At 44.7% G+C, this 13,871-nt stretch overlaps 1 protein-coding gene across 1 annotated transcript in view; it reads right to left on the reverse strand.

Moving 5' to 3' along the window:
* Tnfrsf21 (TNF receptor superfamily member 21) overlaps nt 1–13,871 on the reverse strand; it is a 65,414-nt gene that overhangs the window by 45,527 nt on the left and 6,016 nt on the right. The window lies entirely within an intron of this gene.

Below are 13,871 nucleotides of genomic sequence, written 5' to 3' on the forward strand. Positions count from 1 at the left end.
GCAAAGCAGAGCGGCTTCTTATTGGCGGAAATGAGGGGCTTGCAGCCTCCCTCCCACTGCCCCTTGGCATCTTGGAAGTTGACCTGAGTCTGTTCCTTCCTTACCCCCACACTCAAGTGAGGTCCTGGGCACTTCCTGAGCCTCTTCGCCACTCCAGAGTGCTCCTCCTTAATGACAATGACTAATTTCTGGCTTACCATATACTTAGATTTCTTTAGTCTGAGCCTGATAGGGCAGTGGGGGCAGCCAGTGGTTGGTTTTCTCATTGAGAAGCGTCATTTCATCTTGGAGACTGGGAAAGAGAAGAACCCGCTGCTTGCGGCAGATCTGTCTTCTTCCCTTTCCGCTTTGGCTTTGCCCTCCTTTCCCTGCCCCTTCTACTTGCACAAGGAGCCCAGTGGCCCTCTTCCTAGCCCGGCAGATGCACCAGGTGGAGGAAACCATCTCCCCACTGGAGCCCAAGCACAAGATGAATGTAATGCCTCCTCTCCCACTCAGAAGTGTGCAAGGTGGAGACGGACACAAAGCTCTAGAAAACAGAGCCTCAACACCAGCCTCCCCCATCCAGGGCTCTGATCCGCACGGCCACCCGGAGTGTGCTTGTGGCTGAGTGTCCACCAGACCAGGCTAGGATTCAGACTTTTGCTCCGAGTCTCAGATGGGTAATGATAGGTACCGCGCCAGTCCCCTGGGGTTCTCACTTGTCAGAGATCACCTAGCAGTGTACAAAACCCACCCATAACCCCACATTCCCTCCGCTCTATACCACACTTGTATTTTGACTTCTTGATTTCTTGGGGTAAAGGGAGATTGTTAGTTGTTAGTTCATTTTGAAGATACCTTGTTTTGAGGTAGGTCTTACTTCATAACCTTACTTCATTGCCACACGTGTGGCAATCCTGACTCGGACTCCCCAGTTGCTGGGGTTACAGGTGTGAATCACCGAGCTGGGTTAGTTTGCTATTTTTTTTTTTAATGCAGTTTGTTTCATTGATACAGGCTGTTAATATACAGCCCAGGTTGAGGTTAAACTTGCAATCCTCCTGCCTCAGACTCCCACAGGCTGAGATTACAGGTAGACACGACAAAGCCTGGCTGATTCTATCAGTTCTTAAGAGACTACACTATTGACCTATAAATGCCTCCTACAATTCTATCTGCTGCAAACAGAATAAAGGAGAGTGTGGATTAACTGTGTTTGGTGAAGCGCATGAAGGAAAAAAACCGATGGGACAGAAGCAAGCACTGAGCTGGACATAGATCACAGGGCTGCCTCTTGGCCAAGAAGCAATGGGAGGGAGGCTCCAAGCCCCTCATTTATGTCTCCAACAAGCCTCTCTGCTTTGCAAAGCTTAGTCAGGCATCTGGGTGGGGGTCCATTTAAAGTAAACTTATTGCTAAAAGCAGGGACTACAGGGACCTCTAAAGTCTCTTCTGATTCCAGACAATGGCTAATCCCTCTGTGCAAAAAAAAAAACCTTGGGAGAGACAGGGAGACAGGACACCCAAGAAAACCTATTCTCCTGAGAGCTTTCAGTCAAAACTAAAGCTTTCCCATCTGGTGTGGAAATACTTGCCTGTAATTCCAGCACCAGGGAGGCTCAGTGGAGAGGATCGAAGGGTTCAGGCCAGTCTGGGCTACATAAAGAGACTTTGTCCCAAAACAAAACAATACCCCCTTGTGATGGTACATGATTGTAAACCCAGTGTTTGAGAGGCTAAAGTAGGAGGATTGGGAGTTCAAGGCTATCCTCCACTACATGGTAAGTTTGAAACTAGCTTGAGCTACCTGAGAACATGTCTCAAGATAGATACATGACAGACAGGCAGGCAGGCAGGCAGGCAGGCAGACAGACAGCCTCTAACCCCGGGGCTCTGAAAGAGATGAGATGGATCAAGTGAAAGACAGTATGGAAAGATGGCCCCTGCACAATATAAAAAGACGATAGTGAAAGCTAATACTAGAAAAATCCACTGGAGCAGGGACTCAACATCATTGATGGGTGCTAGATGGTAAGAGCAAGAAAGCTAAGGCTGGGTCCCTCAACCACAACCCCTGACTGCCTGCTTTGTATAGTCATGGGAAAGATATATCAAGGAGGCCTACCAAAGCCTCAGCCACTAAAATTGCCACACAAGCATGAAAACAAGCACAGTTCATGTCACTAGAGTCTATGCAAAGAGCAAGTGGGTGTTTCGGTCTACTGTAATTCCAGCATGGGAAGTCAGGGGATCCCCAGAGCAAACTAGCTAGAGACTACCCACATCAGTGAGCTCTGGGTTTGATTGGGAGCCCCTGATGCCTGAATAGGAAGGAAGAACAATTGAGGATAATCCCCAACATCAACCTCAGGCTGGCTGGCATGCACACCCACCCACACATGCAAACACTCACACATGAAAAAGGAAAAAGAAAAAAAATAAACTGCCTGGGATGGTTTTTGAAAATACTTTCATATGTCCCATCTTATCTCTGAGATTACCGTGAATCTACAACAGGGTGAGGAACTTGTTTTGTTTGGCCATGGTTTTTCTTGCCTTTGAGCTCTCTGACACTAAAGCAGAACCTCTCTGGCTCTAATATTCTTGGACCCTGAGCCACAATGGACACGGTCCAGTGCCCCTCCATCTCTACCCAACCTTGAGTTTTTAATTACCTCGATGATGTTCTCTATTTTACCACCCAGAAAAAAAAAATCCTCGTAACAATGCTACCAATCCAGAACTATGGTTTCTCTGTGCAAATTAACTCCTCCCCAGAGTCACTGTGGACGCTGGTGGCCCCTTTCGCTGAGCATTTGCACATAATACATATACACTTGAATCAGCTTCTCCATTCTCTTGTTTGGTTTTGGTTTTATGTATGCAAAGGGGAAAAGGCGACCACCCCCAAAAGTCTGGGATTTCTTTTTGACTCACTTCTGTTACTACATCACCGAGACCTCTCTGTATGAACATACAAACAGCCTCATTCTCTCTCCACAGAGTGAGTCCAGGCTAAAGAGCTGTCTCCGCTGAGAAAGGCTAGGCTTACAGCCAATAGAATGGGTGCACCTTACTTTAGAGGGTCTTCCCTCCGGGGCTGTGTTGACTGCTTTCTTATGTATAGATCAGAGTACTACATACTTCCTTCTTCCCCTTCATATGCCTGGTGCAGATCCCCGTTTGCTTTTCTCCTCATTCCACGTGGCCAACACCACACTCCTCTAGGCCTTTCGAGATCCAAAATGCAACCCACAACCCGAAGCCCTGGCTCCATTCTCCCATCCCTAAACAATATAAAACATACACAGACATAAATATGTAAATATGCACACATGCACCATGGGTCAAAAGAAGAACTGCTTAGAGATTGTGAAAACAGAGGACATATTCTTAACCAGCCTGTCTCAAAGTCAACTGGATCTTGGTTTGCTCACATATAAAATTAGCAGGTTGGACTAGCGTTCAATCAACCCTAACCTTCTGTACCTTATGATTTTGTTAAGTCCCACCATCCTTATGTAGCCTTTAGAAATCTTCCTAGATACCTACATGCCAAGCAGATGAGCAAGCAGCCCATCAAATTTCCTGTTTCTGTCCATTGTATTAGTGCCTAATTACATAGTGTCTCGTAATGTTGGTTGGCAGCCTCCTAAATGTATATACTTATCTTCCCTTAGTGGTTATAAGCAGCTCAAGGCCAGGGACTGCCACATAGACTACATTTCCTCACTTGCTCAACTACCAAATGAAGACTAGAACAATAATAAGCAAAGCATCCTTCAAGTCAGGGGCCAGCAAAGGAAATCCAGCATGCATGCCAGCTGTCCTTATAAAGGAGCTTCCTGGAATCCAGACACAGATGGAGATAGCGCTCATTGCTGTTTTTATGCTACTGTGGAAAAGCCAAAAAGATAAAACGTGGCCACAGACCTCAGTGGTCTACTGCTATCAATTGGCCCCCAGCTCCCAGCATGAGCATCCAAAGAAATGCACACAGTACAGAGAGCAGAAGTTCACGGGAAGCCCCAGGCATTCCCCCCCCCATGGGCTTCTCAGTGAGCACAGAGCTCTCTCTCTCTCTCTCTCTCTCTCTCTTTCTCTCTCTCTCTCTCTCTCTCTCTCTCTCTCCACCCACTCTAACTCACACGCTCAAGCTGATCCCTTCACACCCAGCTTAAATCTCTCACTTCCCACCTGACATCCGATGAAAAGCAACATCATCCAGGGAGACAAGACTTCTTCCTGGATGCTGTTCCTGCCTCCCGTCCACAACTAAAAAGCCCCCCTCTGTTCCTTCTTTCCCCTAGATAGCCGTCATCACTTTCTACTTACACATGTATCTACTTGTGTGTCTTCCCTGCAATGCATGCATGACACCATGTAGACTCAGCACCCATTCATTGGGCCACCGAACCTCTGTTCCCTTTGTGAAGAGAAGGGATTGGTCGATATGACCCAATAATACTATCCAAATCCGCAGATAGACAGTTCACCGTCTATCTGAGAAGGACTTGTTGACTAAAAGGGTGAAGTTGCAGAATTAGTAACTTAAAAGGCAGTGATAGGGAATGTTGCTGGCAATGAGAAACCCCCAAACCCTCCGCAATGGTGTCATAATATTAACTGAAGATCTAAATAAAGCATCCTGGTTCCCTTCGTCATGAAAGCAAAGAGTTCATTCACCTCCAAAGGCCCTGAGGACATTGCTCTGTCTTAATAGAACTACAATTGCCTTATAGGAACTGCTCTCTTCGTGGTGCTGAAAATAAAAAGCTAATATATTAAAGGGTCCAAATATTCACCTCTCATTTAAAAGAGAAAGAAAAAAAAAAAGACAAGGCAAGAAAATTGCCTTCATGATTAATTAAGGTTATATGTAGCATAAGGAACTTAGTTTCTCTCTGTTTGAACTGCAGTTATTATGAAAATTCCATTTATCCAAGGATGAACTTACTTCACCAACAAATAGAGGAGGTAAATATCAGCATGCAGCCCCAAACTGCATATTTGGTAGAAATATCACAGGTGCTTGTTGAATGATCAAAAGCTTTTTTAAAAGGAAAAACAATTGCATTGTAGAAAGCAGTAGTTGGTTTACATGACTCACTGTGAGGTCTTCCAGGGTCTCATTGCTCATACGTGTGGCCTGCAGCACACCTCTGATGTGTCACCTGTACTTTACAGCGAAGAGATAGGCCTGACTGAAAACAAGAAGTACCTGGATGTTCCAGAACACTTGTCAGAATGTTGACATCTATTTGTTCTTCAGTAATTTCCCTTCCATGACCTCATCCTCGACACAAACAAGAGATCCCTTGTAGTTTAAGGGTTACAACATATTTGTGTCATTGATGTTGTTGTTTGTGTCCGCCTGCCTGCCTGCCTGCCTGTGTGTGTGTGCATGTATGTACAGGTGCACATGCCAGTGTGGAGGCTGAGTAGGATGGCGGAGTGTCCTGCTCTATCTGTCTCCACTTTATTCCCTTGAGACAGGATCTCTCATTGAACCTGGAGCTTGTGTTTCAACTAGACTGGCAGCCAGCAATCCTCCTGTCTCTAGCCTCAAGAGTGCTAAGGTTACAGGTGCACACAAGGCCACATCCAGTTCTTCACATCAGTGCCAGCGATTCAAACTCATGTCATCACACTCGTGCAGCCAGCATCTTACCCACTGAGCGATCGCCTCTGCCACAGACTTCAGTCACGTTCATGCCCTATCAAGTTCTAATAATAATCTAATGCAAAATAAGCAAGCTCAAGGCAGACAGACCCGCCTTGCCTTATGGGCAAACGAGAAAATTGCTCTGGAGTTTGATGTAGAATTTTTTCAATGCTGCATAAGGCTAACATTTAAAAAAAAAAAAAATAAGAATTACAGGAGTCTGTAAGGTGATCACGTTTCCCTGGGAAGGTGGCTGTGACATATGCTACCAGATGACAAAGGGTTAACAGCCATGGAGGGATGGGCAGCCCTCGGAATTGCTGACCATTTTATCTCAGGCATCATTTTTAGTTTGTGATATCAACATACTAGGTGAGTAGAAGTCCCCGGAGACTTGAAGGCCCAGAGTGGGGGCGGGGAGTTGACAACAAAATGTAGAAAAAGGAACAGTTCAAGGATAAAATTTCCATAAGCCACAGTCAGAAATTTTCCGGTTATGTTATATAAATTTGGTTGGCTCTCTCTCATTTTCTATTTCCCTCTCTGATAGGAAGAAAGGAGGGAAGGAAGGAAGGGAGGATAGAGAGACAGAGAGACGGAGAGAGAGAGAGACACAGAGAGAGAGGTAGAGAGAGAGAGACCTGCCTCCTACCAGAGCAAAAGAATCAGGGACTGTTTTTAAAGCTGGTGACTATAGAGGATGCCAAAGCCAGAATGTGCTGACTGTAGAAACAGAAGGAGGCAAGCTCAGGGGACACTGGAGAGGAAAAAACCAGGAAGATTTTGCCCAGGAGCTGTTTTCTTGAGAACCTGCAATGCAGGAGAGAGTATACACAGCACTCAGTTACTGGACCACAGAGCCATCTCCCTCTATCACAGAAGCTAGTTCTCTGTCCTCTGCCCACTGGAGGTGTCAACACAGTGCCCACTCCATAATAAATGACGTGGCATTACATAGAAGACAGGAGAAGACGATGGAAAGATGCTCTTCATGCTGACTGGGCATGTCCGGAAAAGCATGTAAACCCAGCAGAATCCCCTTTTCCAGCCAACACAGCAGCTGAAGCTACAAAGTATAAGGAAAACCTATTTAAGCCTAGAGGAGCCACGTGGACGGTACTAGCTGGCTGTGATACTAATAAGAAATAGAGATGCAGTCTCTTCAGGTGGCTCCCATCACAAAGTGGGAAACCTCCAAGCAAACGTGACTAGGGTCTTTTGTATGCTAACAAGACGACAGGGTTTGGACAGCTCCACGGAAATAAGCGAGACAGGGAGAGGGAGCTGAAGGTAAAGTTAATCACCAATGGCTAGTGATATAGTAAACCAACCATGCCTTCATAATGATGCCTCCATAAAACCCTAAAAGGACAAGGTTCAGAGAGCTCACAGCTAGCTGATCAGGTGCAAATACCTGGAGGGTGAAGTGTCCAGAGTGGACACAGGAGCTCCACATCGTGTCGTATTTGGCTGCTCTAGGCATGCCTTCCTCTGCATCCTTTAGAATCTCCTGTTTATAGTGAGTGACAAACAGAAAGTATTTCCTTAAGATATATGAGGATATGCTTGCAAGTCAACTGAACCCCAGAAGGTCATGGGGTCTCCGATTTACGAGGTGCAGGTGACAACCTGGGTTTTGCTATGGATGTTTGAAGTCAGGGTCAGTCTTATGGAACTCAGCCTTCAAACCTGTAGCATTGGATGCTATCTCCAAGCAAACAGGGTCAAAGTGAATTAAAGACACCTTGCTAGTATCAGATGGCGAATCTGGTTTCTGGTCTGAGAGTAGGCAAATCACTTTGGATATCTTCTGTCCTTCTATCCTGGGTGACCTTGGAAAGTGGCTCAGCTGGAGGTAGCAGTAGTAACTGCTATTCAAAGTTGTTTTGATAATTAATTAATGGTTCATACAAAAAAAAAAAAAAAAGCACAGAAAACATGCCTGACATGGTAATTGTTGTATGGTTATTAGTTTGGAAAATTGTCACCAATTCGTTATTTTACTATACTTTAAGTCAGTTTCCTTGAGATTAGACAACCTTTTAAAACTTATTAATTATATCTCAAAAATGTGACTCTAGGATACATAACAAAAATTTGAGGGTTTTTTCCTATTATTTATTTGTGTTATTTGTCATGCTGAAGTTAAATCCATGGTTATTTATGTGCTGGGCATATTTATTACATTTCCAGTACCCAATTTTTAGATCTTAATTTGACTGACACACACCTTTATTTCTAGCACTCAGTGGACAAAGGAATGAAGGACATCACAAATTCAAGGCCAGCTTGGTCTAGCTACAAAGTAAATTCAAGACTAGCTTTGTCTATCTACAAGATATAGTCTGAGCCAGCTTGGTATACATAGTTAGTTCAAGACCAATTTGGTATATAAAGTGTATTCAAAGTTAGGCTGGGATCCACAGCAAAACTGACAAAAAAAAAAAAAAGCAAAAACTACCAACTAATTCCATTTACATGGTAATTAGAAGTTAGGACCCCAGAAGTTAAGATGTAGAGACAGGAAGATCACAAATTTAAGGCCAGCTTGGCCTAGACACTGAGTTACTATTCAGGTTGATTTGCATAAGGAGATCCTTTTTCAAAAAACCAAATTTTGGTTACCTATTTTATTTAATATACTGAAAGACTATAATGCTGAAACATACTTCCTTGAACACAAGAACATACTATATTGGTTTATTTTTTAAAGCAGATGTCAAGATAAAGACAAGAAAAACAAAGACTGCTTTTCAAAAACACATTAAAAACAAATAAAAAATGAATATTCAAGGCTCTGGGGATGTTGCTTAGCTAGTAGACTGCTTGCCTGACATGTGCAAACCCTCGAGTTCCCAGACCAGCTCACACTATAATCCCATGGAGGTGCAAGGTCAGCCTTGGGTCAACACAACCTGAGATGTTATCTCAAAGTAAGCTAATTAATTAATTAATTAATTAATTAAATTGAAATAAATCTTGGTTTATAACAAATTTTTAAAAACCTAAGAGAAGAGAAAGGATTTACAGTTAGTCATCCCATTTTCACGTTAGACACCCATGACACAATTTTAAATAAGAGTTTTCCAGAGCAAGGTTCCCTAATCTGGTCTCACAATATTAGTGGCCTGGTCTAGGAACAAACTAGCCCCTAGAACCTCCTGTGTTTGCATAGCCCGTAGGCTAACAACGGTTTTATATCCTGGTTTGCTTGTAGGTGAGGAGGAATGAAAAATATATAGTAATATATAGTACCAGTAAAAAGTATGTAATATTCAAATTTCCATTCTACAAATAAAGTTTTATTGAAACATAGCCAGACTCATTCTTTGAGGTAATGTCTAGGGATGCTATGTCCACACAAAGGCAGAATTAAGTAGTTTCTATGGATTTCATAAGGTAGAAATACTGCCTAGTTCTTTACATGAAAAGTTTACTAATCCTCTAGTCAAAAGTTCAAAAAATATTCCTCTCTATACCTTCTTCTGGAAGGACACAACTAATATAGCAACATATGACTGGTCCTAAGACCTGCCTGAAAAAGAAAATTCGATCAGCCGTGCTCAGCACTCCCTTGTGTGTTTACTCAAAAACTCTTCTACACACACAATGCATACAGATAGCCTGGAGAACACACTGAGGGGCTTCTCACCACAAACGGAACACCAAATTCCAGAAGCACCAACAAGCCCAACAGTCAAACGATAAAATTATCACGATCCTTTATACTGCCTGTCAACACATGAATTCCTGTCAAAATGGGCAAACAATAATAAAAAGAATATTCTCAGGCCCAGAAAGGAAAAGGGTTAATAACACAAGCCTAATTTTTCATGTTACAGTAATATTAAAAATAGAATATAGTGCTGGTGAAATGGATCGGTGGGCAAAGGCACTTAACCTGGTAGCCTGGGCACTGCTATCTCCAGGGCCCAAAGACTTCATAAGTTGTATCTGACACCACACACACACACACACACACACACACACACACACACAAATAAATATGTAAAAGTGATCAGAAAAAAAATGAATGCATGTAAAACAATGTCATACATAACTAATACAAATATAATTAGAAAGATACAGGGAACTGATAAAAAATAAGGTTAACATAACTTCTACTCAATAGTGAGAATCACGAGTCATTAAAAGGCAAGCACAGGTAAATCTATGATGTCTAAGGTAAATGACTAAGATGTCGCTGAGACCACTGACAGCCCTCTGAATTAAAAAGAGGATAAGCAATTGGAAATGAGAGACTCCAGTGCCGGCAGGTTCATGGGCTGGAAAACACATTTATGGGTGGCTGGTGGCATTCGGAATTGATTATCTTCCTAAAAACAATCTGGCAGTCTACTGCAAACCCCATAAAACCACTCATTCGTTTCCTCTGACCTGGCATTGCCACTTTGGGGAATGCACCCTAGGGAGAAAAACCTAAAAGGGGGCAGAGTGTTGGTGCGTACAGAGACGTCTCGTGCCGCAGAGCGCAGTGGACGAATGGCAGCATCCCCAGCACGTGGTGACAGCAGGGGTGGCTCAACACACTTTTGGACCCGCAAAGTCAGCTACTTTTAAATGGCAGGACGAAGACCTGAGCCGATGTACATCACACACCTCAAAATTACTTAGTAACCATCCGAGCCTTAGGGCGCTAGTCCCGTTCATCCCTCCTCTGCCTGTTCTTCCCACCGTAGACCGTCCAGTCTAGGAACTTAGGAGTCCATCTTCTTTGACACCACCTGCCCCTCCCATCTCACCACAATAAATCCCCCAAAATCTCTAATAATGCTGTCGTCTTCACTGCCGATACCCCAGGACCGTGAACTCCACCCTGTAGTCCTGTAAAAACAAACTGGCCCCCGCCTTCCAGGACTTCTCTCTCTAACCCCTGCTCTACCAGGCTTCCAGAGTGATCTGAGAGCTGACAGTACTGTAGCTCAGTGGTAGAGCACTTGCTCAGTATGTACAAGGCCCGAGGTTCCATCCTGAGCTTGAAAAGAAAATGGACTTTTTCCTTTTTGGGGTATTTTTTTTTTCCTTATTGTTTTTATGTCCTGATGCCCAAGAGTATTTGGCCAACACAGATTATACTCCATGCAGGGAGGTGGGAGAGGGAGACAAAGTTGGATAAGTAAGGAGGTGGGAGGATCTGGAAGGAGCTCAGGGAGTAGGGTGGTTGGACCAAAATATCCTGAATGAAATTTTCCAAGAATTAATTAAGATATCATCATCATCATTATATGTTTGCAGGCTGGAGAGATGCTCGGTGGTTAAGAGCTCTTCTTGCTCTTACAGAGGAATTTGGTTCCCTGAACCCATTTTGGTGTCTCAAAACGTGAACTGCTGGGGATCTGATGCTCTTTTCTGGCCTCTGAGGCCCCCTTCACACACATGTCCATTACACACACACACACACACACACACACACACACACACACACACACCAAATACTGCCTCTCACGAACTGAGCGATGCCTTCACATCTTCAAGGGCCCCACATGACATAGTCCTGCAGCCTCTTCCCACCCAGCCCCCCACTGTCCCCTTTCACAGAGTCCCAGCCATAGTGGCCAGAGGTCATAGGACACAGTCTGTCCTAAACTTGGCTACTCCACATACTGTTTCTTCCCACTGGAATTCTCCCCCTTTTGCTCTATGACAATTACCATGAAATGTCACTCTTTCTGTGGGCTCCAAGACCACAGACAGCCTTACACTGCTACATCCCCACAGTCTAATCGCACCTGTTAGTTAATAGATGGTCCCTGAGTTTTATTAATGGATGAAAAACACAAATATGCATCTTCAAGGGAAGGGCAAATAACCACAGAAAGAAAAGAGGGACTCAAGCAAGCTTGAACACACTTGTTAGACTGTTCTGGAAACATGTCACCTTTGCCTTTAAATTTTCTTGGCTCTTACCCTCCTGCCTCCCCCACTCCCGGCTGCGTAGAACTAGCCAAGACTACAGTGCAATTAGACAGTGGTTCTCAGGAGACCAGAATTCCAACCTCTCTTTCAGGATCAACAATCAAGTAATTTCCTCTCAGAATTCGTCTTGCTCTGGTCTACTGAGGCCCTAAAGTCTATGGACAGATATTTCAAAGCTCATTTAACTAGCACAACTCGCTACTCTCATCAGAGACAAAGATGATGACCAAGAAAGAGGCCTACTGGTCCATGGACAGAAGAGACTGTGGAGCGCTCAGCTCTAAATGGGACCTCTATGCCAATGGATCTCTCCCCACAAGGCTCAGGGCTTTTACAGAAGGGGGGGGGCGAGAAAATGGTAAGATCCAAAAGGAGTGGATGACTATGGTTAAGCAGCATTTGGTAGAAATGACAAGCCAGTGCATACATGAACGCACAGTGGGCTGAGACAGGATGCACAAGACCTGCACAAGATCAAGCCAGCCTAAAGCTTGCATGGACAGGGAAGGGAGTCACAAAGTCTCACCCCTAGCTGAGGCTCTATTGGCCACTGGTGGCTGTTTGGGGAGGGAGACTCCATTTTCTTCAGGGGTGGGGTTCTTGACAGGCCGTCCACACTCCAGTACAAGGCCCTACATCCCTGCACATGCAGGTGGCATTACATGGGCTCGGTGGGTTGAGAAAACAGGAAATGGGAAGGAAAAAGTCATGGGGGGTGGGGAGTAGAGGGCTATGGATTTGACCAAATCACATTCTATGCATATATGAAGCTCTCGATTTTTTTTTTTTTTTTAACCAGCTTGCTTATAAAGGTGTCTCCAGCAATTGTGGCAACTTACATGTCACATTCAGAGCATATGTAAACCAGTCAAATCATGGCGTTAAATCCACATCCCAGAGAACTGAAATGCAAAGTAAACAAATACCAGTCACAGCTGATACAAACTGTGAACTTATCATCCACAAATAATTAGGCTGGCAGCAAAGAGGACCCTAAACAGCTCCTCAGGTCCTCAGGTTAAGGGAGCAGAAATGACACTGGGAAGCAGAACCCACACCACACTGTTACTCACTAAGCAAATATTTTTCAAAAATGGCCCAGGCTGCGGGAGAGCAATGTGCCCATCCCCTATTTATAACATCTCAATTTGCAGCAGTGTCTTTCCATCTCAACCATGGCACCATGGCCCGTCAGAGTCACACCATAGGAAAATGCTCGCCCATGTCTCCACACCCTCCCCTTTCAACCTCCCCCCCATGCTCTTACCGGGGGTTTTGGCAAACCATCCATCCAGGCACATCATGAAACTCAGAAAATAGAAAGAGCATGCTCAACTCTTGGTTAAAATCAATTCCCCTTAGAAGAAACGAACATATGGGAAACTGAAGTGAACCCACTTGGCAAAAGAGCTCGGGTATGAAACTAGGCTGACTGAGATGCCATTCATCTCTCCAGACCTAGAGAAGAGAAAATTCTATCAAACCTCATTCTGGAGTCTGCAAAATGGGACTAAGGCTGAGACTTGGTGACTTGGAAGACCTGCACTGTGACGCTTTATCAAAGGTACTCGAGGAGGTGGTAAGTACTCAGTAACCAAGGGCCAGTGATATCCTGATATGAACGGTCACCCGCCATTTGCTTAGCACTCCTCCAAAGACTGCTAACACAGAAACTCTGCTGAATCCACGGCTGCTCTCTTCTGAGTTCAGGGCACGCGGTCATCCTCCATGTTCTCCTCTAAATCTATTAAGCTCCTGGTCCTCCCCCTCCCCCGACACGTAGACAGAAAGATTTGCAAGTGGTACCAAGCAACACAGCCACCATGTCCTTCTGGTTGCAGAAGAACAAATGGGAAATTATATAGCTATTAGACCGTTCGCCCTGCTAAGATTTGGGTAGTCATGTGCATCTCCATTCTTTTCATTTGTTGCAGTCCAGAGAAGGGCCATGCATAGTCTTCAAATGTTCTGAGGAGATGATGAAAGGGCACTGCAGCATCCTGCCAACATACCCAGGCCCTGTTGCATCCTACACCTCCCCAAGAACCTTCAAGTCCAACTTTCCCAACACTACTGACATGCCATCTCCAAAGCCAGCACACTGACACCACACCAGCACAAACATAACTTCAGCAGGCCTCACGGACAATGACTGCACACCTGTCTTCAATCAACAGCATGACCGCCAGTCCCTCTCTCCATCAGCAGAGGCCTCGACCCATTCTCGCAGGCCTCCGCCAGCTTCCCCGAAGGTTAATAACCACTGTCCAACCAGGTGGCGGCGTTC

This window comes from Phodopus roborovskii, unplaced genomic scaffold (genome assembly GCF_943737965.1).
Source record: "Phodopus roborovskii unplaced genomic scaffold, PHOROB, whole genome shotgun sequence".
NCBI classification, from domain to species: Eukaryota; Metazoa; Chordata; class Mammalia; order Rodentia; family Cricetidae; genus Phodopus; species Phodopus roborovskii.